The sequence below is a fragment of the Adiantum capillus-veneris genome, chromosome 6 (genome assembly GCF_014529385.1).
Source record: "Adiantum capillus-veneris isolate H3 chromosome 6, ASM1452938v2, whole genome shotgun sequence".
Classification (NCBI taxonomy): Eukaryota; Viridiplantae; Streptophyta; class Polypodiopsida; order Polypodiales; family Pteridaceae; genus Adiantum; species Adiantum capillus-veneris.
The window spans coordinates 45188145-45214959 of NC_140936.1; the positions used below are offsets into that span (position 1 = coordinate 45188145).

Here is a 26815-nt window from a genome sequence, read left to right on the forward strand (position 1 = left end):
CACCCACTTTGTTCGTAACCACAACACTCTACATTGATGTGTGTGTAACTCAATTTTGGTGTGATTTGATGATGTTTGTGCAAGAAATTGATGCTAATGTTCAGTTATGAATACCCCAAACCCCCAATTTCACTAATTTCATAGTACTTACTAATTTCGCTTCATTTCCATGGTAATTGTACTAATTTCATGCTAATTTCTACTAATTTGACTAACCTTGCTAACCTAACCACTAACATTTAAAGTATAAAGTATGTGAAATCCCCTTGTAAGAGGTGGAATCCTCACTCTAATAAAGTTAATTGTGCTAATTTATTCCTAATTTGATGATTTGAGTATTTGATTTTGACCTACAAATGGTCAATTTCAGAGGCGATTTGATGGTTTGTGTGTGCAATGATGCGTCTTCGCGTGGAGCAAAGGAATAGCTTGGAGTGTAATTACGATGTAAGTGCACTCACTTGTTATGTCAATTCTTGATTGATTAATGAGGTTCCATGTTTTTAATTATTTACTAAAATTAGGTGTGTAACACAAATTGACCTACACTTTGCACCTAATTTGATTCACTTGGAGTAAAATTGATAGTCAAATTGTGACTAATGAACTTTGTGTGTATCAAGATAAGGATTAATTTTCATCAAGAATTCATGTGTGTCCATAAAAATCATTGTGTGTGTGCATGCACCAAAGAGGGAAAAAAATGTCAAAAATTTCAAGTGTGTGCACCTAATCTTGAATGTGTGCATACATAAAAATTGATGGAATTGATGATTTATGATTATGCGAACATGTAATTGATGTGTATGCTAGGCTAATTCAAACATTAGATAAGCCTAATTGCCAAAAATTTGTGCAAAAATTGAGTGTGGGTGCCCATCCATGACTACTTGATTTTCAATGATTGATGGTCAATTGGGACACCTAAATGGTTTTTGATTGTGAAATGTTCATGAAAAGTATGTGCAATCATTAGGTGTAAGCCTAAATGCATTGGCAATTGAGCCAAATTTGAACTTTTGTGGCTTAATTTTTCAGTGTGTGCATTGCTTGATTGGATAAAAATAGTGCTAATTTTTTAGAAATTAAGCATGCATGCATTCACTTATGCTTGATTGAGTTTGCATTTTGAGCATTGCAACGTGGAATTGATGTAATTTTTGCATAAAAATATGGTCTAAATTTGGGTGTGTGTGCCTACTCAATGGCATGTGCAATCCGGTGCTTGAATGAATAACTGGTATTTTTTACTAATTATGATGATTAATTTGGCCAAATTGTTGAAATTTGTGTCACAATTGGCTTGGGCAATTGGGATAGATCACTCAATTGGTACTCAATTGTGTAGATTTTTAGTGTATTTCCATGCTAATGATGAATCAATTTGATGAACATGGAAAAAATGCAATAATGTGTGTGCCTATGCAATGGTTCTTGATATCCAATTTGGAATGAATGATTGGTGTTGATCACTAGTCATGATGATTAAAAGACCTGAAAAGTTGGTGTATATTTGATTGATTGCCTTTGGATGATTCAATTGATATCCAATTGAAAATGATTTATTTACATTGCCATTGTGATGCAAATGCCAATTCGATTGGATATGGTAAAAAATTTCATTACATGTTGCATTTGTAAGTGACATAATCAAAAGCGTGTAGCAATGCAATGAAACACCTAATTAGGTTTAATCGATGGTTTTGATATTGAAAATGAGCAATATTTTGCAATGATTGTTACCTAATGAGTTGGGTAGTCTTCACTGAGAAAATATGGTCATTAATGTGCATACATGCCTTGTCGATCGAAGAGTGTTAATCTGATATGCAATACTAAATTGAGCCATTACATGAGTATCCATGAGATTTTGTCTACTTGATGAAGTTTTCATAATAATTTGCATATTTTGAGGCATTTTTTGAATCAAGTGTGTATGCCAAGTTGAATGGTTGAACAAACAAGCTCAAGGAAGTGATAGAAATTGATAAGTCATTAACTTAATAAGAAATTGATCTAATTTTGAATGTTTCTCTCGCAAGAGATGTGTGAAATCAAATGTGGAAATTGGAAAAATTGAAAGGAATTTTACACAAGTTATAAATTCTTTTTCTGTATACATCATCTCTCTCACTCTCATTGATTGACTCCGGTCGTGTGACTCCGGTCGTATCCGTTGCCACAACCATGGCATAGAAACACCCTCCAAGAGGATATTTTTGAAATTAATCAAAAAGCTACACACACACACACACACACTCATTTTTGGCTGTCGAATATGGATTGGCGCATTAAACTCTCTCACACACACATAGCTGGCTACTTCTGATGCGTCGCTTTTGACCTCGCAACACGACACCCACACACACGCAACCCCAGCCTTAAAAGGCGCTGACCAGGCAGGCCCCCTACTTAAGCACAGCCCTAGCTTAAGCAAGATGCCCCCTTGCCTGCTTGGACCTTAATTGACTAAAGAGTAAAAATTAAAGGCTATGTCTTGAGGCTTTTAACACTTACCTCTGGAGGCTTTAATGAAGACAACCCTAAGGTCTTTTCCTCCATTGCTTAACCTTGCTCCTTGATAGACCATTTCTCTTTTTGGGCCCCTTTACCATTGCCCCCTATTGAACTAGATCTATAAGCACATCTATATCTTAACCCTTGTTCCCATTTATGTAAAGAATGAGGATGCAAGAGAGATACACAAGACAAGCACAAAGCACACAGAGATGGAAAGCTTCTTCTTCTTCTTCACAGAAAAGAGAGTACAAAATGACTAAGTGCTAAAGCTGAAAAGTAGCACATATGTACATGCGGTCACTAAGTGTGAACTCGCTAGAAGCGTACTAGGCTGGCACTATAAGTGTAGTCCAGCTGTAGAATCACTGGAAGAGATCCTTCATGTCAGTCACCTAACGCGCTAGTGAGTAAATGCCGTAAGCAGCCAAGACCCGTAGTGGATGCCAGCTCAAGGTGTAGAGCTCGACATCTCAACACTCCCCCTCGAGCTCTGCATGTCGCAGAGTCCAAGCATAGTCCGGAAACGTCGAAGCTTCTCAGCTCCGAGGGCCTTGGTAAAGATATCCGCTATCTGCTCCTCTGTGCTGACGTAGACCAAGTCGATGTCGCCCGCCAACACTCGCTCTCGAACGTAGTGGTAATGGACCTCTATGTGTTTGGTCCTAGCATGGAACACTGGGGTCCTAGCCAACTGCATGCTGCTGAGGTTGTCACAATGAATGACAATCTGTTGGTCCACCTGCACTCCCAAGTCCTCAAGTAATGTGCGTAGCCAAGCTACCTTGCACGCCGCAACTGCTGCACCTCTGTACTCGGCCTCTGTGCTCGATAAAGCAAACGTAGGCTGCTTTTTGCTGCTCCAAGTAACAGCAGCACTCCCAAAAGAGAACATGAAGCCACTCGTAGATCTCCTATCAACAATGCTACCTGCCCAATCTGCATCTGTATACCCATACAATGCTAATGGTGCATCTGCTGCATAGAACAATGCGTAGTCAAGAGTACCTTGCACATACCTAAGTGTGCGTCGTACTCCATCCAAATGTGGCTTCCTCGGAAGCTGCATGAACTGACTCTCCAAGCCTACTGTGTAGCTCAAGTCTGGCCTCGTGATAGTCAAGTAGATTAGACTACCCACCATCTTCCTGTACATGTTGACATCCTCAAAAACATCACCCTTCTCTGCACTCAGCTTTGCATTCACATCCAAGGGAATAGAAATCGGCTTACAATCAGCCATACCATACTTTGACAACATGTCCAAAGCATACTGTCTCTGTGATAGCCATACACCCTCTAGAGTCCTGATCACCTCAATGCCAAGAAAGTAGCGCAACTCGCCTAAATCTTTCATTTCAAACTCCTGTTTGAGAAGACCCTTCACATGGTCAATCTCCATAGCATTGTCACCAACAATAATAAGGTCATCTACATATATGGTAATGACCACAATCCCCACATCACTCTCACGTACATAGAGTGAATGATCTGCATGAGCTCTCCTAAACCCAAAACTGACAAGATACTTGGCAATCCTGTCATACCATGCTCTAGAGCCCTGCTTCAAACCATACAAAGCTTTGAGAAGCGTGCATACATAATCTGGGTAACCTGGATCGACATAACCAGGTGGTTGATCCATATACACTTCCTCTTGCAACTCACCATTCAAGAAGGCATTCTTTACATCCATTTGATGCATAATCCATCCTCTAGATGCAGCCACTGCTATGACAACTCTCACAGTCGTCATCTTTACCACTGGAGCAAAGGTCTCCTCATAGTCTATGCCATACGTCTGTGCATAACCCTTTGCGACCAGCTTTGCCTTGTGACGCTCAATGTTACCATCAGCCTTATGCTTGGTTTTATACACCCATTTACAGCCAATAGCTTTCTTGCCACTTGGCAATGGCACCAACTCTCATGTGTCGTTTGCTTCCAATGCAGCCATCTCTTCATTCATTGCATCATCCCAATGCACATTTCCAACTGCATCCTCAAAACATGTGGGCTCCACATCCTGTATCACCTTAGCCATGTAGGCTTGGTGATGCGCTAGATACCCATCATAAGTCAATTTCTGAACTGGATTTTTGACTCTATTAGATGTGCGCGGTCTTGGGTCACTCCTTTGCCCTCTAGCATCTTCTTGTACTTTCCTTACACCAGGTGTCCTGACAGCCGGAATTCCAAATTCCTCATCAAGACATTGTCCAGAACCATTTGAATCCATGTCTACATGTGAAAAACCTGATGATGCATCAGCCATAAGATCAACCTTTTCCTTTCCTTTTCGTGATACATTCCCTGTACCTGTTGTTGGAGTAACCTGCGTACGTAGTCTACCATTCCATGGTTTCTCAATAGAGCCACGAGAAGAGAACTCTTGTGGTCCACTCAAAACCTGTGACTGTGGCCTCATATTTTGTACAACCACATCATCTTTTACATCAGCCCCAATAGTGCCATGTGCATTACTGTACCAGCTGCTCATCTCATCAAAGACTACATCTCTGCTCACTCGTAATGCTCGTGTAGTAGGATTGTAGCACCTGTACCCCTTTTGTTCAAGGGAATATCCCACAAGAATACATTTCTCTTCTTTAGGATCCAATTTCCTACGCAACTCATCTGGTACATGCACGTAAGCTATGCAGCCAAACACTTTCAAGTGTGCCAAATCAGGCTTTGTACCTGTAAACTTTTCCTCAGGTGTTACATCATGCACCGCAGCTGCAGGTGTCCTGTTCATAATGTACACACCTGTATTTACGGCTTCAGCCCAGAAATGATGAGGCATGTTCTTCTCATTCATCAATGCACGTGCAACCTCTGCAATGTGCCTATTTTTCCTTTCTGCGACCCCATTCTGTTGTGGAGTATATCTGCATGTAAACTGCCTGCGTATACCATGCATTCGCAGAAAATCTGAAAAATCATTGGAGAAGTACTCTCCCCCTCCATCTGACCTCAATGTCTTGATTTGCATATCTGTCTCCTTCTCAATCATGACTTTAAAGTCTTGAAAGTGACCAAACACTTCACTTTTGTTACGCATGAAGTAGACCCATACTTTCCTTGTATGGTCATCGATGAAAGAGACATAATACCTGCAGCCATGTATACTTGCAGTATTGGTTGGACCCCAAACATCTATGTGCACCATCTCAAGTGGCTTTTTACATACATTGCGCTCATGTGGAAATGAGCCCTTTGACTGTTTTCCAAATTGGCATGCTGCACACACTTTATGCATACCATCCACCTTGAATTTGGGCAAACCTTTTACAATTTGTTTTTATTGCATGCTGCGCAATCTCTGCTCATTGACATGGCCAGTGCGTTTGTACCAAATGTCAACATCAGCCACAACACCTGTGCCCTGTGCAAATAATGCAGCTTTTACCTCAGGCATGTCTACATTCAGCGTAAACATTCTGCCCACACATTTTCTCTCTGTGATCAGCTTACAGCCATTCTGGAAATCTTCTACATAACAGCCATTTGGATTGAAGCGAACCTGCAAACCCTGCTCAACCATTTGTCCAACGGAAACAAGATTCTTTGTAATGTTTGGGACATGAAGTACATCTGCTAAGTACTTTGATTTCCCACTCTTCGTATTTAGAGGTATGTCCCCTACATGAGCAATGGGGTGAGCTGTGTCATCTCCTGTCTGCACATAGCCTGACACATCTGGTTTGCGCATATCTCTAAACCACTCTCCACGAGACGTCATGTGATTAGAGGCACCTGAATCCACATACCAAACATCATCTTGGGTGGAATTATCTGCAGTCATTGTATTCATTACATGCTGCATAACAAACATGCGCTCGTTTTTGATGTCATCTGCATCTCTGCTAGTAGATGCATAGTTTCCCTGTTCTCTTTTTCCACTTGCTTTTCCCTTTGGACAGTCACGTGACATGTGACCTCTTTCACCACAAGTCCAACATTCTCTGCTATCTGGAGTATGTTGCTGCCTGCTTGATCCTGCACCACGACCTCTTTGACTCCCCCTGCCTTGAGACTGGTTTCCCCTGCCACCTGTATTGTTTTGATTTGATTGACCTTCCAGAAATTGGCCCCTGCAACCCCTTGGGCCTCGACCACGACCTCTACCTCTACCTCTGTTGGAGTTAGAATAGAAGGCCTGTTCAGAATTATTTCTGCCATGAGAAGAAGATGTGTCAAGGTTCTTCTCCTCAAGAATAAGCATAGAAATCAAATCTTGGAACACGGGGATGTTGTCTCTTGTATTCATGGAAGACCTAAAATGTACATACTCATCTCCTAGACCATCCAAGCATGCACGGACAATGTCATTGTCTTCCACTGAGACTTTAATAGATCCAAGAGCTTCAATGATACTCTTGATCTTCAAGGCATAATCATTGATTGAGAGGTTGTTCCTCTTAACCTGATTTAGCTCTGACTTTAGTTGAAGCTTCCTGGCCTTGGTGTTCACCTCGAACACTCTGCCTAATTTTTTCCATGCAATGGCGGGGGTTTCAGCATCCTGTAGATAGCCCATCATGCCATCTGTGATGCTCATAGAAAGCCAATACATCACTTTGCTCTGGCCTTGTTGCCAGTCCCTCAAAGCTTTCCTTTGTTCTGCTGTAGCATTTGCCTCGGGAATCTCTGGTTCCTTTTCATTGTCTCCTTCTACATAGTCCCAATAACCTTTTCCTTTTAGGAAATTTGTTATTCTGAACTTCCATGCAGGGTAGTTATTTTTCTCAAGCTTCTTAGTAACAATCTGACTGAAACCGTCAGACATCTTGAAGCACTAAGACAAAATAGCTGCAATCTGCAAAAACCTGCAAATCTGCTAAACCTGCTATCGTGGTACATGTAACGCTTTCTACACTCAATGAGTGTTCACAATCAAGCGTACATACAACCACTGTACTTGTACAGTAAATCTCTGTATACTGCACTTTGGAGACCTGTTCAGAAACTTTGGAGATCTGGTCGTGGATTGCGAACGAAGGGATTGTGATGCTCTTGCTCTCTTAGCCTCTCTTGCCTGCACCAGGCTCTGATACCATGTAAAGAATGAGGATGCAAGAGAGATACACAAGACAAGCACAAAGCACATAGAGATGGAAAGCTTCTTCTTCTTCTTCACAGAAAAGAGAGTACAAAATGACTAAGTGCTAAAGCTGAAAAGTAGCACATATGTACATGCGGTCACTAAGTGTGAACTCACTAGAAGCATACTAGGCTGGCACTATAAGTGTAGTCCAGCTGTAGAATCACTGGCAGAGATCCTTCGTGTCGGTCACCTAACGCGCCAGTGAGTAAATGCCGTAAGCGGCCAAGACCCGTAGTGGATGCCAGCTCAAGGTGTAGAGCTCGACATCTCAACAATTTATTCTCTCACATTAAGTGATCAATTTAATATGAGAAAATCATTTGGGTTGGTTAGATATTAGAGTTTATGACATTACCTCTCTCTTGAAATCATAGTCTTCCTCGATTATAAGGTAGAAGAGATAAAGTTGTAGTCATTAGTCAATTTTATTTAGCGGGTAGATGATCCCTTTTTACCCTACGACATCTTTCCAAGATGGATGACTAATCCATTTTGTGCTTGGGAGACATAGCTGCCGCAAGCATGTCTACTCGTTATTCCATTTCATTCTCCCAAAGTAGCGTGACAAATTCTACTTGGTGTTTAAGTGACGCCGTCATCACAAACATGATTCTAAGCATGCATGCTATTTAAATTTGTGCACAATAAAAAGAGAATTAGTCTTATAAGACAATCACATGAGTCATTTAAAAGAAAGTTGTACATTTTCTTAATCTAATGTAGCATTGTAAGCATTGACAAGGTTCACACTATCCTTAAGCTGTATTCCTTGCATCCATCTAGCACCTTCAAAAGGATAATTTTTGAATTTCATAAGATACCATCACGAAGGATAGCTTTGGGTTGTAGCACCTCTTCTTGCTCTTCAACTTTGGGAGGGTCTTCAATAATTGGTTCACTTGGTGGCTCTCCTTTGTAGGGCTTGAGTAGGCTCACATGAAAAGCATTGTGTATGAGCCAATGGTTGGGCAACTTGAGTTGATAGGCCGTTTCATTAATGGGCTTCAAGATTTGGAAAGGACAATAGTATCTTTTTGCTAGTTTAGCATAATACTTTTGATGGCCCGTAAGATTTTTGCCCGTCGTTTGCCTTAATCGAGCCTTAGGAACTTGAGTAAGACCCAATCATTTTCTTTGAACGTATCAGGGTCAGTAGCATACTCATCTATCATAGAAGATAGGTCATTGTGAGTAGCTATAGACATTGCATTAACTTTTGGTCGTCGTGAAAGTGCATCAGCCACTTGATTGTGCTTACCAGCAATGTGATCAATATGAAAATTAAATTGCAAAAGAAAATTTTCCCACCTCAATTGTTTGCCGGAGAGCTTGGTTTGCGTCATGAAATACTTGAGACTTTGGTGATTGGTTCGTAGAATGAATGGAGTCCCCCATAAGTAGTACCTCCATGTGTCTAGGGCATGTAGCACAACTAAAAGCTCTTTCTCATAAATGCCCAAGATGATTCGTTCATCGCTATTGAGCCTGCGGCTCTCATATGCTATGGCATGCCCTTCTTGAAGAAAAACTGCTCCAAGGCAATCACCACAAGCATCACATTGGACCTCAAATGGTTTTGAGAGATCCGGAAGCATGAGGACTGGTTGGGAGGTAAGCTTCTCTTTGATCTTATCAAAAGCATTTTGCTCTTTAGCAGCCCATACATACTTAACGTTCTTCTTGGCTAAGTCATGTAGTAGTCCTGCTACTTGACAAAATTTTGTTATGAAGCGTCTATACTATGCGCACATACCAATTAAGCTTCTTAGCTCATGTAGATTCTTCGGGTTAGGCCATGCTTTTATTACCTCTAACTTTAATGGATCCATACGAATACCATCTTGAGAGATAATATGACCTAGGTATTGAATCTCTTGAAGGAAAAAATCGCTTTTCATTGGTTGAGGAAAAGCTTATTCTCCCTCAATGCTTGAAAAACCACTTGGAGATGCTTCTTATGTTCCTCCAACGACTTGGAGTAGATGATGATATCATCAAAGAACACTATAGTGAATTTGCGGTACGGTCTAAAAATTTTCTCCATTAAACGATTGAATGTAGCTGGTGTATTAATCAAACCAAAAAGCATGACTAGATATTCATAAAGACCAAACGTTGTGCAAAACGCGGTCTTTAGGATATCTTTATCCACTATCCTTATTTAACAATAGCCACTCTTAAGGTCAATCCTACTGAAGTAGGTAGATCCTTGTAGCTTATCCAACATATCTTCTACCTGAGGCACGGGAAATTTGTTTTTCATAGTGATGTGGTTAATGCTCGATATTCCACACACATACAGTATGTACCATCTTTCTTTTGCACTAAAAGGACTGGAGAACAAAAGGGAGAGGAACTAGGCCTCACCATCCCTTTGTCTACCAATTCTTGTACTTGCCTCATGATCTCCTCTTGTTGAGCTTGAGAGACTCGATAAGGAGGCTTGTTAGGCAGTGAGATTTCTAGAAGATGGTCATCATCCCCTCGTTTTGGAGGTAAGTCCATAGGGATATCATCGATGAACACATCTTGGAATCCTTTTAGAAAATTAGACAAGTCTAACTCTTCTTGATTCCTACCATTTACATTTGATGAAACATTAGGATCTTTTAGAGACTCTTTAACAAAATCATATACACAGAAACTGAGCTCTTCATTGATTTATCAAAGGTAGGAGAATTTACAAGTGGAATAGTGAGACCACGCTCACTAGCATCTATATACATATTATTTCCCCTGTAGGTGAAGTAGATTCTCCTTTCAGGGAACTTCATATTGGCAGCCATGCGATCAAACCATGGTGCCCCTAGGATAGCATCCTCATGTTGGATAGGAGAGATGAAGAAGTATTCTTTGTCAACGTAGCTTTGGACATGAAGCCTCAACTTCCCAATCAAGGGAGTAACAGAGGCTTGTTTTCCCTTGAAAGATGCATCAACCATTCCTCTCTTCTCTTTCGTAATGACGAGGAGAAGCAATGTGTGTTGATCTTTTCCTCATAGGAGGAGTAAGCGATCGTCTAGACCGCTGTCTTCGTGGAGCCACATCTTCAGAGGAACTTAAATTTTCATTGTGTTCTTGCTCTTTGGATTCCTCCTCTCGTATGGGAGAGAGTCTTCTTTTGGGGGTCTCTTCAAGAGGCCTCCTAAGCTCTCTCTCCTCTTCGAGAGGAAGAGAAATTCCATAAGCACGAAGTTGTTGAGTAACTTCGGCTTGCAAAGCAGGGTTGCCCATAGTTTGCTGCAACCTAGTGACTAGATAATTCACAAACACGGGAGCATCATCATTAGCACCTTCATGTGCAAAGTCAAAGCTATCAATGTTCATTCTACTCTCTTGATTATTGTCATCCATGTTAACAAAATTTATGTATATACTTAGTGTATGCTTTGGCAATTCAAAACCTTAGTTGCCACTCCTCTTAGCCTTTGAAATCGACTCTTACGTATCTACACCCACGGCTCGAAGTCAGGATTAATTATAGAGAGTAGAGGAGTAGGTCTAACATAGCAGAGTTGCCAAGGGCTAGCTTCTTTCAGACTTCTTATGGCTCAATAATTGTAAAGCCGTAGGCAAGTCTAAAAAGACTCCATTATTAAGTCCAAAGCTCCTGAAGTGTGCACCATATCCCACATAGTGGGCTCAAAAAAACCAATAATAGATCTCAGTTCCACTTACCCTAATATAATTAAAAATATCAACCATCTATAGGCTACTTAAGGACCTCTCTTCTTAAGCAAAAAAAGAGAAACGAAATGCTCTGATACCAATGTAATGAAATTAGCCTTTTAACTTGAGTTGGAGCGGAAAGTGAATAACATATTGAGCATTTCCTTGAACATTCTTTTGTGTGTAGATGTATAGGGAGAAATAAAGTGCTTGGATGGAGAGAGCAACACTAACACATTACTTCATTAACATGGCATGAGAAATACTTGTAAAAGAGAGTGAGAGTTTAGAGAAATTGACACCAATAGAGGATCGGATTAGTTGGAGCCGGTCCCCCCTCCAATAGGCGTTTGTATTATAGATTCTTCCATGAAGGAAGTCTTGTTTACAATACAACTGTTTGTGTTCCTTGAGACCTTCTTGACGAGGTGAAGATGGTAAGCTTTGCATACCCAGCATTAGCATGGTAACGACAAAAAACATGATTAGCATGAACTTGAAGAATACCTAGCCTCAATCCCAAGACCTCAAACACCATGAAAGGTGGGGAGAGCTGGCAGGGAGTGAGGAAGAAAAGAGAAGTAGAAGTAGCTCTACGAGAAAGCAATAACCCCTTGCACATAATCACTCATAGTTCTTGTAGAATATCTTAGGATAGTGTTAATGGATATTAGAGAGATTGATAATCAAGCATAAGCATTCTCTTGTGTGGATTTGCATCCATAGCCAAGAGCTTGTGGTAGTAGGCACTCAACTTCTCAAGCTTGGAGAAGGAGATGGAGTCCTTGCTTCACAAGAGTGTGTGAAGGGAATAATGAGAGTGAGACAACTCGTGGGATGCTCAAAATGAGAGAGAGAGAGAGAGAGAGAGAGAGAGAGAGAGAGATCTAGGTCGACCCCCTTTTCCTAGGCTTCCCCTGAAGCTCATTGGGCCATGTAGCCCTCTAGCCAATGAGAGCTTGGCTCCCTTTGGGGCAAGATGTGTAATCTCTTGACAAGTGTCCTTCTTTCCCTCTCGTGAGGTTAAGCTAGCACCCCCCTTGCTTAAGCACAACCCTTGCCTACTTGAGCAATGTGCCTCTACACTTGACATGTGGCCCCTTTTCTTTCATAAGTGTATGGGTCCTTGGTGAGGTGCATACTTACTACACACATTCCTTCTTTGTAGGGCTCGCTCCCCTCTTTGTAGCAAGATATTTGATCTTGGTAAGCAGGCAGGCCCCCTGCTTAAGCACAACCCTAGCTTAAGAAAGCTGCCCCCTTGCCTGCTTGGACCTTAATTGACTAAAGAGTAAAAATTAAAGAATATGTCTTAAGGCTTTTAACACTTACCTTTGGAGGTTTTGATGAAGACAACCCTAAAGTCCTTTGCTCCATTGGTTAACTTGCTCTTTGATAGACCATTTCTCATTTGGGCCCCTTTATCATTGGCCCCATATTGAAATAGATCTATAAGCACATCTATATCTTAACCCTTCTTCCCATTTATTCTCCCACATTAAGTGATCAATTTAATATGAGAAAATCATTTGGGTTGGTTAGATATTAAATTTTATGACATTAAGAAAGCAATCAAAGGACAAATTTTGAATTCAAACAGGTAAAACGGCTAGTTTATTTGAATTCAAATTTTCTTCCCAAAATGAAATTTAAAATCTAGAGGGCAAAAGTATATCATATAGCATATCTATAGAAAGAGCTCGGTGTGTAGATTCTAGATCTATAATCTTCGCTCAAATCAAAGATCATATGTAGGAGTTATGGAAGGCTGAAAAATCATAAAGTTGTCCTCTCCCTTTTTGGGAAAAAAAGTGAATCCTTTGACCACTCTTACACCTCTCTTACACACCCACCATTCTTGCACACATGGCATGTATCGATTCGTCCAAATGTTAATCATCTCCATAATCTCATGGAAAATAAAGAGGCCCTTCTAGACCCCATCCTCTTCCTAATGGAAAAATGCGGCAGTGGTTCTGGCATCATTCTTTTGAGTTGCTTTAGCCTCGGCCCACTTGGTCAAATAGTCTGTAGCTACAATGATATACTGAGCTTGGGTTCTATAAGCAGGTGGCTTTATTGGCCCAACAAATCTATACCCCATTTTGCGAAAGCTCTAGCCTCCATCATTGGTCTTAAGGGCATGCTATCTACACGTGTTGGTATTTTTGCTCGTTGACAAGCATCACACCTTCGAACATATTCTTTGGCATCTACAAAAAGTGTTGGCCACCATATACCCACCATCAAGATTGCTCTTGCCGTGGTCTCACTAGGAAAGTGACCTCTAGCTAATCCAACATGTGCTTCTTCTATAATTGGAATATATGTGTCTTCATTTGCACAAAGACGCAAATGTTGATCGTTACCTCTCTGATGCAATTGGTCTCCAATAAGAGCATAGTCGCTTGCTTCAGTTTCAATTGCTCTTTGATGGCGTTTACTCATATCCACAGGAAATGTTCGGCTTGATAAGTAACTAGATAATTACTCCACTTAGGAACAAGCGACATTTGGAACAATGTTACGTGAGGTATGGGTGTCTGTTGTTTACATTGAGGACAATGCTTTACAAAAGAGCAAACATCACTCCTCATAGTCGGTCAAAATACTCCAAGTCTCAAAATTCGTCATAGTTTGGTCTTCCGCAAAGTGAAGTCCTACTATGGTAATATGTGCTTGACTTAGGTACTAGTTTTTCTCTTTAGGATTAATGCATAAGAGCAACATTCTTTTGTATAGCCTACCAGCTAGTAATTGATACATAGCCGATTGCTCGATTAATCCGATTATAGTAAGAAGTGGTATTTGTGAATCCAATTGAGCTATTTTCATCAATGATAACATGTTTTTTGACCATCAATGTATGATTTCCACGGAGAACAAATAGGCATCTGATAGATCATCGTCCACCCCTTTAGGTGATTCTCCTGGAACAATCCTTGACAAATGATCTTCTCTTTGATGTATAGTGTCCTTTTTTACAACCACAGTGAAATCAAATTCCAGAAGAATGATGAACCATCTCACTATTCTTGCTGTGCTGCATGGCTTGTTGACCAAGTACAACAAGGCTTGGTGGTCCACAAAGAACACAAACTTGTTGGCTAATAGGTAACGTCTATACTTTTTAACGGTATAGATCATTCCTAATCCTTTCCTTTCTGTGGTAGTGTAATTCTTTTCTGCCATGTTCAACTGTTGGATAGCATAAGAAATAGGAAAATCGATTTTCCTATCTCCTAGTTGAGCTAGTATACAATCTATGGCAAAATTGGAAGCATCTACATGTATGTGGAATATCTTATTCCAATTTGGTGCTTTCAATATTGGAGCTGAGGTGAGAGCTTGCTTAAGCTTTATGAAGGATTCTTCACATGCCTTGATCCATTCAAAGTGTGTAATCAAGCTATACATGGGTCTTGCAATTATAGCATACATGTAAATGAACCGTCTGTAATATCCACAATGCCCCATGAAAGTTTGAATCCCCTTAACTGTTGTTGGTCTAGGCAAATCAACAATGACATGAATTTTTTCAATATCAGTAGCTATGTCATTTTTAGACACTATAGATCCAAGAATTTTTCCTTGTCTACCCATGAATGTGCACTTTTTAGGAATTAAGAAAATCCTATAAAGTCTACATTTTTCGAATACCTTTTTGAAGTGTTCAGAATTATCAGCTCAAATTGACAAATATACGCATAGATCATCCATATACACTTCCAAGAATTTCCTAAGATATTCTTTAAAAGCATGCTCATCAATCTTTGAAAGGTGGCAGGAGCACTAGTTAACCCAAAGGGCATAACCCGATAAGCAAAAATACCTCATTCCGTTGTATATATCTCCTTTAGAGTTTTTTTCAACTCTTGAGTTTTTCTTTTTCCACTCAATTCGTGTCATGGTTGGCTCCTTGTCCTGTTTGTTTGGCTTTGCTTGAGTATCCTTCTTTGCTTTTCTCAATGTTCTCGACATTTTTGGATTTTTGTTTGAAGCATACCTGCCAGTGATTTTACCCTTGACACAATCATGTGCATCTATCTGCATCCGGGATTGTGTTCTAACGGAGACTGATGGCATAGATCTTGTTTTCACATTTCTGTGTCTCTTTTCTTCTATACCATTTTTTTTTCTCGATTTCTTGTTAGGAAAGTCAAAAAACTTTTCCTCCCCTCCTTTGAAGAGTAGCTTAGCTCTCGCATGTTCTTTTTCTGAACCCGAATCTTCTGAGGTAGCTGAGTGTTCATCTAACTCATCTGTTGCATCGTAGTAGACTTGTTGAGCTTTCATCAAGTCCTTGGGCTCCTCAATTTCATCTTCAATGTGAAGGGTGAAATCATTTGGATGGGAATTATGTCGTAGCCATCCTCATTGCAAAATTGAGTAGGTATAGACTTATTCACACATACATCCATTAGGAAGAGGATGGGGTGTAGGAGGGCCTCTTTATTTTCCATGAGCTTAAAGAGGTGATTAACATTTTGACAAAGAGGTGGACACCATGTGTGCAAGAATGGTGGGTGTGTGAGAGATGTGTAAGGAGTGGTCAAAGGATGCACTTTTCCCTCCAAAAAGGAGATGGAAAATTTTATGATTATCGGCCTTCCATAACTCTCACATATGATCTCCGATTTGAGCGGAGATCATAGATCAACAATCTACACGTCGAGCTCTTCTCATAGATATGCTACATGATATGGTTTTACCCGGTAGATTTTAAATTCCATTTTGGGAGGGAACTTTGAATTCAAATAAACTAGCGGTTTTGCTTGTTTGAATTCAAAAGCTGTCCTTTGATTACTTTCTTAATACTAAAGGTTTGACTTCCTTAAATCTCCAAATAAAGAGGCCCTCCTAGACCCCATTCTCTTCCTAATGCCATTGTCGCTAAAATTTGAGTCCACTCAAACGGCTCAAACAAATGCTCTGGAAAGGGTTCATGTACATAGGCTTCATATGTGCAATCCCTTTCTAAAATACATTCTTCTCTTTTTAAACTTCCATTTTCTGAAGCTCCCCACATCCAAATAGGAGTGTCTTTGTTTAACCAGGATAGAAGCTTAGTTTCAGCCGAAAAGACTGAATCAAACTCTTGTATGGGAGTTTTCATGACATCTGTATAAGTGGGATCTTTTATATTCACCCTTGTTATAGATCCCACTTGCTTCAAGTACAGATCGTTGTTTCTCCAATCTTGGATGAGTTGTACCTGTCGTATGAAAGGTCTTCCCAGTGTCATTTCATAATTGAGTTTCTTTCCAAAGTCTACTATGGCAAAAGTGTGTTGATATTCAATCCCACAGGAATTAACTATCACTTTTTCAAGCATTCCTAAGGGTTTTTCAATATGTCCGTTAGCCAATTGCAATTTCATTCGAGTTTGTCTAATGGCTGGTTGTCCCCAGGATTCCCATTCTGTTTTTGTGGCTATGGCTATGCCTACTCCACTATCCAGTATTGTCATGGTTTCAATGTCATTATATTTCACTAGAAGGGTGGTATTTCCTTCTTCCCCTTTGTAGTATTCTCCGACTTTGTTCATTGGAACAAATAGAATCTCTTTGTTATCCATTTCGTGTTTCAATATTTCCATATTTTTTTACAATGAGCCCCATTATCCCCACCTTCTCTAGGGTTTTTTGTAGGTCATTCCATAAATATGGTCTAATTTTCAATAGTTCTCCCAAAGTAAGAGTGCATTGGATGGGTGTAGACATGATTGAATGAATCTTGTTTACTTCTAGGGTTTGTTCCACTCTTTTTACTTGAGTGGTTTTACACACTATGGATTCATCTTCGTTATCTCCCAAGTAAGAGGGTAATGTTTTCAAGGTCAATGGTTTCGACATTCCTGAAGCTTCAGATCCGCAATCCCCATACAAGGATTGTACATCCACGTCCATATCCGGAGGTAGGTTGTCTAACCAAATTTCCTCTATAGAAGATGACTTTAGAGTTAGTCTCCCATCATTGATCTCTTTAACTTTTTCCATAAGTGTCCTGGCCAGTCTTCCTCTACGAATGAAATTCTGTCTAAGGTATCTTCGATGTCCGATACTACAAGTTCTGGCTCTTCTGGTTCAATGTGGGGTTCTACCACCATTTTTGATTTTTCTTTAGTGTCTCTTACCACAAGCTCCTCAGGTTTTGCCATACTTTCGAGCTTGGGTTTTTGTTTTTCCAACATTTCTTGCGTGATTTTTACCAAATTTTGATAAGCTTCAAGCTTAGCTGCTTCCATGTCTAGAGAAGGATAGTTTTTCTATTTGTTTTCCATGTTTTGGCCTACTTTAAGTCCTGCTTGGTAGGCTTTCAAGGCTGCATTAATAGGCTCAAAATTTTTATCAACCAAAATTGATCCTCCAAATTTCACGGTTGTTTCTTTGATTTCGCTTCTAGTTTCTTTCACCTTTTTCTAGAATAGCTTTTTGCTTTCTCCTCAATTTCAGCCCATTGTTTTTGTTTTCTCATCTTATATCTTTTGCTTCTGTTTCTTTTGATCCTTTGAGAGGAAATTTCTGTATTCTCCGAATCATCAGAGGAGTTGTGTTTCTTTTTCTTGGCCTGGTCTTTAGTGATTACCTTGATTGGAACAATCGGTTCACTCTCAGATGAGCTACTAGGCATCACTTGGACTACATTTACTACTATTTACCCTTGTTTAAAGGATTTTTAGGACAATCTTCTAGGAAGTGTCCTCCCTTTTTGCAACATTGTATGCAATAAGCTTCAATTGGCTTGAGGTTCTTGTCAGGCTCTGGGCATTCATTTTTCCAATGATCATCTACACCACGGTTGTGACAGTTCCTCGTTCTTGGCTTAATCATGGGTCTTACCATAGGAGGTCTAACACCTTGATTAGCTACATAGTACATTGGTGTGAGCTCTGGTGGGGCATAAGTCACAGGTTTTTCCATTGGTGGTGGATGTGAATTATACCAATCTCCTTTCATGACTGTCAGTTGTCCTGATTTGGCATGCAAAGTCCATAGAAGATCTTTTACGTTTCTATCCTCCCAACAATAGGCTTCGATCCTAGGATTATCAATACTAAGCCGTTTCAAGGGCTTCAAATCAACTTGATCGTATCTCTTGAATTCTAAAGTTGGTGGTCCTTCTTTTTCTGCCATATCTAGAATTATAGTGTTTACTTCTAGCCCCCATTTGTCTATCACGTCACGGTTTTCGATTTGTAAATACTGAGTTCCGTTTCTGTCCATGTACATTTTTCCTTGTTTTGTTTGCCCTGATTTCTTCTTCGAAATCAATACCATGGTCATCAATGTGAATAGCATACTCTTCGTTAGGATCCAGGTAAACCTCAGCTCCATGGTGATTAGTCTTATAAAATGAGAGTATATGCTTATAGCGCAATGGCGTTCCGGTCTTCAAGTGAGTCGAATAGGAAGACATTTCAGATGTCGAATCAAAATAAGTGTCTAAGACTTCTTCACGGATAGTGTGCAAGGAATTGCCTTGATTCACGCTTTCTTCAGTGGATACTCTACAGGAGGTTTCTCCAAATATGCCCTGATTTCCTAGAACATGACCAGATCTAAGGTTCATAAATACTTGTGCAACCCTGGATAGAGTATTTACCTTTGGATTGACTTGTTGTCAATTTCTTCCACTTGACTGGATTGCAATTTTTGTCAAGCTACCGATTCCTTGTCTGCAGCCTGTTGTCTGCAGCCTGATTCTTGTATTAATTTGATAAAGTTAGCTATTGTTTCACAAAGACGTTATAATTTTTGCTAAGTATGGTGATTGGTCTATGTGTATCACTGCAAATCGAGCTAATTGAGTCAACCGTTAGAAGTTTCAAACTCGACTTTGGCAAAAATCAAAGGATTAATCTGCAACCTGAAAACTGAGTGAACATGTATCAATTTGGATCTGATTGAACCCAAAATTGCTCGGTGGCTTTGTATTATGCTGGTCTAGCACTGTACAAGTTCAAAAGTAAAAAATGGTGGCTCTAAGTAGCAGTAGTAAATAATTGTGATTATTTACTTTTGTCAAATTTTTACACTTTTTGGCTTGGTTTTCCAAGTATACAACCTGTTAAGGTCCTTTGACAAGTTTCAACAAGTTTGGACAAAATCTGTTCAAGTTTATCAACTATTTTGTGTCCCCGCAAACTCTGATTTAAAAAATCTAGCATAAATCTTACTTTTGTGATCCAAATTTCACCAAACTTGATTTGTGGGTCTACTTGCTATGCTTGACCCTGTGGTATGCTCAAATTTACAAAATTGTCAGCAGCAGATGTAAATAATCACGATTATTTACTCCATCTATATTTTTGTAAATTTTTGTCCCAGCCTTGACACATATATGTTAAGCACTTCAACTTAAGGTGTCTAGCCAAGTTTCATCAAGTTTGAACAAGTTTTGGTCAAATGGTCATCAATTTTCTATTCGTAGATTGACTTTGCAAATTTGGTCACAATTTTCAATCCAAAGATCCAAATCTCACCAAATTTGGTTTGTGGGCTTATTACAACATGGTAAAACCAATGGTATGCTAACTTGGTCAAAAAAGTTGAAAAATGGGACAGATGTAAATAATCACGATTATTTATAACTGGCAACTTTTTGCATCTTTCTAGTCAACTGAGCATGTACGCATGTTGATCACATCAATATAAGCCTATGAATCAAATTTCATCAATTTTGGACAAAGTTTTTTCCAATTTACACTCAAGTTTCAGAAAGTCAGTACAAACTTTAGTTTTTACCCAGGTTTTTGTCAGTTTGGTGATCCAAATCTTTTGTGCCTTTACAAAAAAGTTTTTTGTACACATGCAATGAGTCAATGGTATGAACCTTGGTCAAATATATGCTGAAAGTTAATAATCGTGATTATTAGTTTCAAGCTTAAATGAACCAATTTTTGCACTTTTTCAAAGGACAGTCCTTTCATGAGTTATTTTAAGCCTATGAATCAAGTCAAAACTTAATTTGGCCTATAATGTCAAGAAAAAGTAAATAATCTGAGTTTTAGCCAACTCTTGAAATTTTTACCTCAAAGTGTCCTTGAGCTTACCCACTAGTTCATACAACTTTTAAGCTTACTGTCCAGTTGGATTGAGTGGTTTGGAGTCTTTTTCTGCTATTCTAGCCGTAGACCTAAAATTTTGTAACTTCCAATAACAACTCACAATGATTCTTTCAGAGAGAGCAAATGTTATGAAATCCACCTCGGATCCTACTTACCCTACTCCTAGGTTCTTATGCAATGGGGTTGTGGAAAGTGGCCACAAACACTCGTTTTCTTGTTTTTTTATAGTTTTCTGAGCTTTGATCTTAATACTTATCTTGTCTATCAATCATTCTCAAAATCCTAATCTAGTTCTACAATCCTAAAGGTACTCAGCAAGTACAATTACCTCCAAGCTACCTCTACACAACAAAAGACAACAATCTTAAGCTATGTGGTTTCTAAAAGAAAGTTTTTGACTGTAGGAGATCCTAGAGGAATTTAAAGAATAACTTCACAAGACGCTCGTGTTTTTTCCCTAGTTTAGGTCTCTTCGATCCCCGGCAGTGGCGCCAAATGTGGGACGCGTGTCTTACCTCACTATCCTATCTTATTGCAGTTTTAGTGAGAACCACGATTAAATTGTCATTCCATGGGACAAAGATGGCTCGACTAGTGTGTAGAAGCTACAAGAGGTTGTCAATCTCTCAGAAAACAACAGAAAATTCGCATCTAACTCAAGCTACACTCAAGTGGCTGAAATCACCAAAAGCCAATCGTCGGCAAACAAATCACATCCATTACAGCATCAAATGATATCCAAATGTAACAAAATTTCTAGGACATGTTTATAAGACCTAAGCACACATGCTTATGGTCTTAAACCCCACTTTAGGTCAAGTGCCAAAATCGCGATTATTAACAGTAGTGGATTTTTGACCTAGTCGTTTTCGACCCAGAATGCATCTAAATGCTTAGCAATGCTGCCCCAATACCCCCCCAATGCTTAGTTTTTTATTTTTGAAGTGTAAATTCCTACTTATGATGAAATTCGGCGATGCCAAAATCTACGAAATACTATGATGTGTCTACGTCAATGCGTAGAGCTCTTACCTATGGTTGCAATGCAACAAACGCAACTGCAATGTGACAACCGGGGAGGGAGTAGGAAGCACGAGAAGGAGAGAAGTGAGCGTCGTTAGCTCATGCTGTGTACTTCATTATCCAAAACTTAACAATAAGTTACAAAAATTGGCTTTTATACCTTAGCCAAGGTTTTTGGTGGTCAAAACTAATTATCTAGGAGCTCTAACTAAAGATAGGGAATGACAGGTTGATACAATCTAGAAGCTTGTAGCCCCGGCTCATCAACTACAAGGTTTATTCAAAAAATAGGAGTTACAATATTCTCGATTTATCAAAATAATAAGTGTTTTTACAATGAGAGTTCCAAAAAATGGTATCCGTGGTGTCCGTGTTAGCTTGTTGCTAACATCTCAATGGTTGAGTAGACAATAAATTTAGCTCTTAAGCTGGTGATGACTGGGATGAGATCTTGCTTTTGCAAGTGAAAAATCCCATATAAAACGCCTCCTCAAAGGTCTACATGTAGTAGAAGTGTAAGAACATTAACTCACATAAAAACCGTAGAGAAACTCCTCTGATGGTTCACAAGCCTTGATTTCCTTCAAGAAATGACATCCATGCTGCATTTATCTTATCAACTTGATGGAATGTCTGTAAATATGTGAGAAGTATCTTGGAGATTTTGACTAGCATGATGTATGCCAAGTCTGACATCCCATGGAACAGTTGTATCGTGGATGAGAGATTCTCTGCTAAATAATCTTCTGTTGGTTTTCCATTCGGTGGTGGTGGGAATCGCGGGTGATCGAGCCAAGTTGGTTGCTTTTTCTTGATGATGGAGTGTTTCTACCAGTTGTGGACCTCTGGGACTGGGCACTGTGCCGGATTTTGCATGATGTCCACTAGGGCATTGGTATTCAAAATGAGAGACTTTGGGTTCCAGTTTAGCCAAATGTTGGACTACTTAGGATGTACCATTGTTGGATTGGTGGCAACCTCCTTGAGTAGCCTCTCTTTGATTTGCAACACCTCAAACTGGATTAGAGGGCTGGACATTCTTGCTTATTATTTAGACTTTTATTAGCTTTTATTAACAAAATTATCCAAGATTAATTAGAAAAATTCCATTCCAAACCCAAACATACAAAAATACACATAATTTTTGTGCATGGCCATACCTTTGTGGATTGCTCCATTTTGATCACTTTTTTGGCCAACAAATGCATTAAAAGAGTAAAAATTGTAATATTTTGGCTTTCTTGGCGGTATTTACACTATATGCACACACCTAGGGATTATCCTATTTCATATTTTCCATTCTACTTACTCATAAGGACATTTTATTTTTAAGTTAAAAATACCTATATGCTAACATTTAAGCACTTCAAAACATTGCCCTTTTCTAATATGCCACACATATTTGGGTCTGCATTTAGAATGCCTCCCTCCTCCTTGCTTGAGTCCCCCGGGTAGTAGAGAGCCTAGTTTGTATTGTGCATGGGAAAAGAAGTCGTGTCTATGCATAGACGTGGTTGGCTCTACCATGCTATTGAAGGCAATGCAAGTTGAGACACTATGATGTGCAAGATGTGGGTCTTGAGAAGTATACTTAAGGGTTTTTGATGGCGAAGTATCGTGTCGGGTAACTCTCTCAAAGAGTAGATCTTGAAGTAGTTGTGCTCATTCCTAGGAATCCTTGATACACATTCCACAGTTGTGGTTCTAGAAATGGGTTGCACTGTAGTGGATGGCATTTCTAACAATGGTGGAATATTTGGTACTCATTTATACATAGCTTCTTATGGCTTCCCCTTGAATTTTATGTTTGCCAGCAGTCTTTGGTCCGGGCTTGGCTTCATGCTTCTGCTTAGTTTTCTATGCCCATTGAGCTAGCTGTGACTTTGGTGTCTATTAGTGCGGTTAATAGGGTGGTGTAATTGATGACTTCTTCTTAGTGTTCAAGGGTTGTTTAGGCACCCAAATCTTCTTAGGATTGTTGATGAGCTAACAAAATTTCTTGGTTCCTTGCATGCCTATATTATGAGGATAGACTCAGTGTCGAATAGTGGGCATCAGAGTTGCGTTGTTCTTGTTGTTTGGTAGCATCGGATTATTGAGAGCAGCTTTCTACTCATCACACCTGTGAGAAAATGGTACTCTTAACTATCCAACCTTGAGTATTAACACTAAAACCTTATCTTCTTTATCTTGGACATCTTTATAGGTTCGCATCCATGGCACTTTTAGAACCATACATTTGTTCATATGCTCATCATGAATGCAGATAAAGGTACATGGGCACAAAAATCCATGCACAGAGTTGTTGAGATTAATCAACCCTAATGTTGGTGTGAATTTTTTATGACAACCCTTGACTTTAGCTCTACAATATTATGACCACCAAAAGCAAAGCCATGTTTTTAGAAGAGTTCCTCAAAGCTTGCAGCTATTCCTAACAGAAGAGATGGGGCTACCTGCTGGCTTGGACAACACTCTAACTTGGCATAGTGCCTATAAATTGGCATGTAGTGCTCACCTTTTAGTGCCGGCAGTTGCATCTACTACCATATCGCAATACATATCTATTATATCGAGTGTTGCACGCTCTCCATCACCATCTCCGTAAGATATTCTCTCTTATTCATAGAATGAAGAAGAAGAAGAACACTCTCTGTTTACTTGCTTACTATTTTCTCTCTCTTTTCATGATGTGCACACTTCTGACGACTTTGTGGTGAAAACCACTACATAGCTCTCATCATTGCTCTCTTGCGGCAAAGAAAGAATTGTTTACATAGCCTGTAATCATTTTTAAATCACAATAAAAATCTCTTAACTCCATAGCCATCATCTCTTTCTCTCTCTACATCGTTTTCTAAGTAGCTACCCTCCCGATGGTTTCTTTTTTGTATGCGAGTGTATGTACTTGATGTATTTTCCAAAGAACTTTCATAGTTACCACCAAAGCGTGAAGTTGATCATGCAATAGATCTTATCCCAAGAGCTCAACCAATTACTCATAGACCATACAAGATGTTGGTGCTTGAATCCACAAAACTCAAAGAGCAACTTACTCAACTTCTTGAACAAGGCTTCATTCAACCCAGTTTTCTCCATGAAGTACTCCTGTTATCTTTAAGCAAAAGAAGGATGGTACTATACGTATTTGTATTGATTATCATGGATTGAATTAATTAACAATCAAGAGTAAGTATACAATACCAAGGATTAATGAGTGACTTGATTGATTGCATGGAGCTTCTATCTTCACAAAAATTGATCTTAAGCCAGGGTATTCTCAAATCAAAATCAAGGAGAAGGATATACAAAAGATAAGATTCGGTAATCGCTTTGGACATTATGAAGTTATAGTCATGCCTTTTGGACTTACAAATGCTCCTGCAACTTTTAATTGTATCATGACCGATGTATTTAGAGAACATCTTGATGATTTTGTTCTTGTCTTATTTCATGATATTCTTATTTACTCAAAGAACAGAGAAGAACATGAACAACATGTGCAACGAGTACTTGCACTTCTATATCAGAATCATCTTTATGCTAAGCGTAGTAAATGCACCTTCTTCACTAACAAAGTGACTACTTGGGATTTATTGTATCCAACAATGGTGTTTCAACTGATCTAAGTAAGATTGAGACTGTCGTGGCCTGGCCTACACCTACAACTGTCAAAGAAGTACGTGGGTTTCTTGGCTTACTAAGATGGTATCGTACTTTTTGCTAAGACTGCATCTCCATTGACTAATACCCTTAAGAAGACTAAAGTGTTTACTTGGAATGAACGTGCTCAAGCTAATTTTGAGGAACTAATTTTGAGAAACTCAAAGAAGCTTTGGTGAATGCTCCAATATTACAACTTTCAGACTTCTCAAAGATATTTATTGCACTCACCGATTTTTACGAGACTAGGCACCCTCTTGTCGTAGTGGTTAGCTGCAATTGGGATAGCTGGCGTAATGGTTAATTATGTGCTGTCTACTTATTTTCTAATTGAGTTGATGATGATTTTGTAGAGTGGAATGCGGGGAGTTGATGAAGAGGTGCCGGCAAGTACTCTTAGCCATTTTATATTTGCACAGTATTTTAGAATCTCATTTCAATAAGCCACTATGGCTCTATAAATATTTGTAGTGGGCACTCCCCTTATGGGTCATGCAAGAACTAATGAGCTTCACTCATTTACAAAAGTGAAGTGGTTGTAAAAAGAGGGGCCTCAATTTTTGGCACCTTAAACTCAAAAATAATATGTTAAATACCAACTCCACTAGAGAGGTGCCGTGGAGTTTGGGGTTAGATTTAGGCCTTTCTCTTGCAGATTCTCCTCTCTATTCTCTTATGCTATGCTCTATTTGCTGTGTACTCCCTAGTCTAGTCTCCATCTCTTACACATCTCTTACACTCTCTTACAAGCATGTCTGTTGTGTGTGTGTGTGTGTGTGTGTGTGTGTGTGTTCGCGCGCATGCGCTTGGAAATTGGAAAAAGAGGTGGACAGGTTGATGGTGATGTTTGGAAGCATGTGTTGAATAGCTTAAGCAGTCGATCTCTCCCTCTTCTCCCAACACTGATGCAAGTGGACAAGAAATCGGTGTCATCCTATCTCAAGAAGGAAGGCCAATAGCTTATGAATCTCGTAAGTTACATACTCATGAGTTGAATTACCCTATGCATAATTTGGAGTTGTTGGCCATTGTTCATGCTCTTAAAGTATGGTGGCATTATCGTCTTGGAAGGAGATTTGAATTATATTCAAATCATAAAAGCCTCAAATGGATTTACACTAAGTTGTTTTTAATATGCGACTATGGAGATGGATAAAGTTATTATGTGAATATGATTTTGGAATTGAATATAAACATGAAAAGGAAAACCTCGTGGCCGATGCTTTAAGTAGAAAGAGTACTGTAGCGGCTATTATAACCTCTACTACCTCTTTAATTGATCTTATTTGTGAAGCAAAAAGGACCTTATCCATATTATACAAAGATTTTGTGTTTAATAAACTTGAATAATCGCACAAAGAAGCAAAAAGGAAAATCAATGGCTTCCAAGTTGAACACAATGGCCTTTATTTCAACAATTGTATTTGTAACCCAAATCAACAGTGGGATCAAACTTCAAATACTACAAGAAGCTCACGTTATACCAATTGTGGGACATCCAGGATATATTAAAACTTACACTACCGTAAGAAAGAGTTTTTTTGGCCAAGATTAAAGTGTGATGTGAAATTGAGCTATGTTGCAAGATGTTTAACATGTCAACGTATAAAAGTTGAACAAGTTCAATACCCTTGTAAGCTTCAATCCATTCATGCACCATAGATGAAATGGGAATGCATATCCATGGACTTCATTACATGACTTCCTACATCTCTGGGATATGACTCTATTATTGTGATTGTTGATATGCTTACAAAAATGAC

General features: G+C 39.3%; 1 protein-coding gene across 4 annotated transcripts in view; it reads left to right on the forward strand.

The window, feature by feature from the left end:
* LOC147455442 (uncharacterized) overlaps positions 1–26815 on the forward strand; it is a 139577-nt gene that overhangs the window by 49169 nt on the left and 63593 nt on the right. For 3 of the 4 annotated variants that reach the window (XR_015188356.1, XR_015188358.1, XR_015188359.1), the window contains exon 2: positions 371–447. The gene's annotated coding sequence lies outside the window, so the exon portion shown is untranslated. Of the gene's footprint in view, positions 1–370; positions 448–25405; positions 25851–26815 lie in introns of those variants that run through there. The other variant, XR_015188357.1, reaches the window with a different exon arrangement.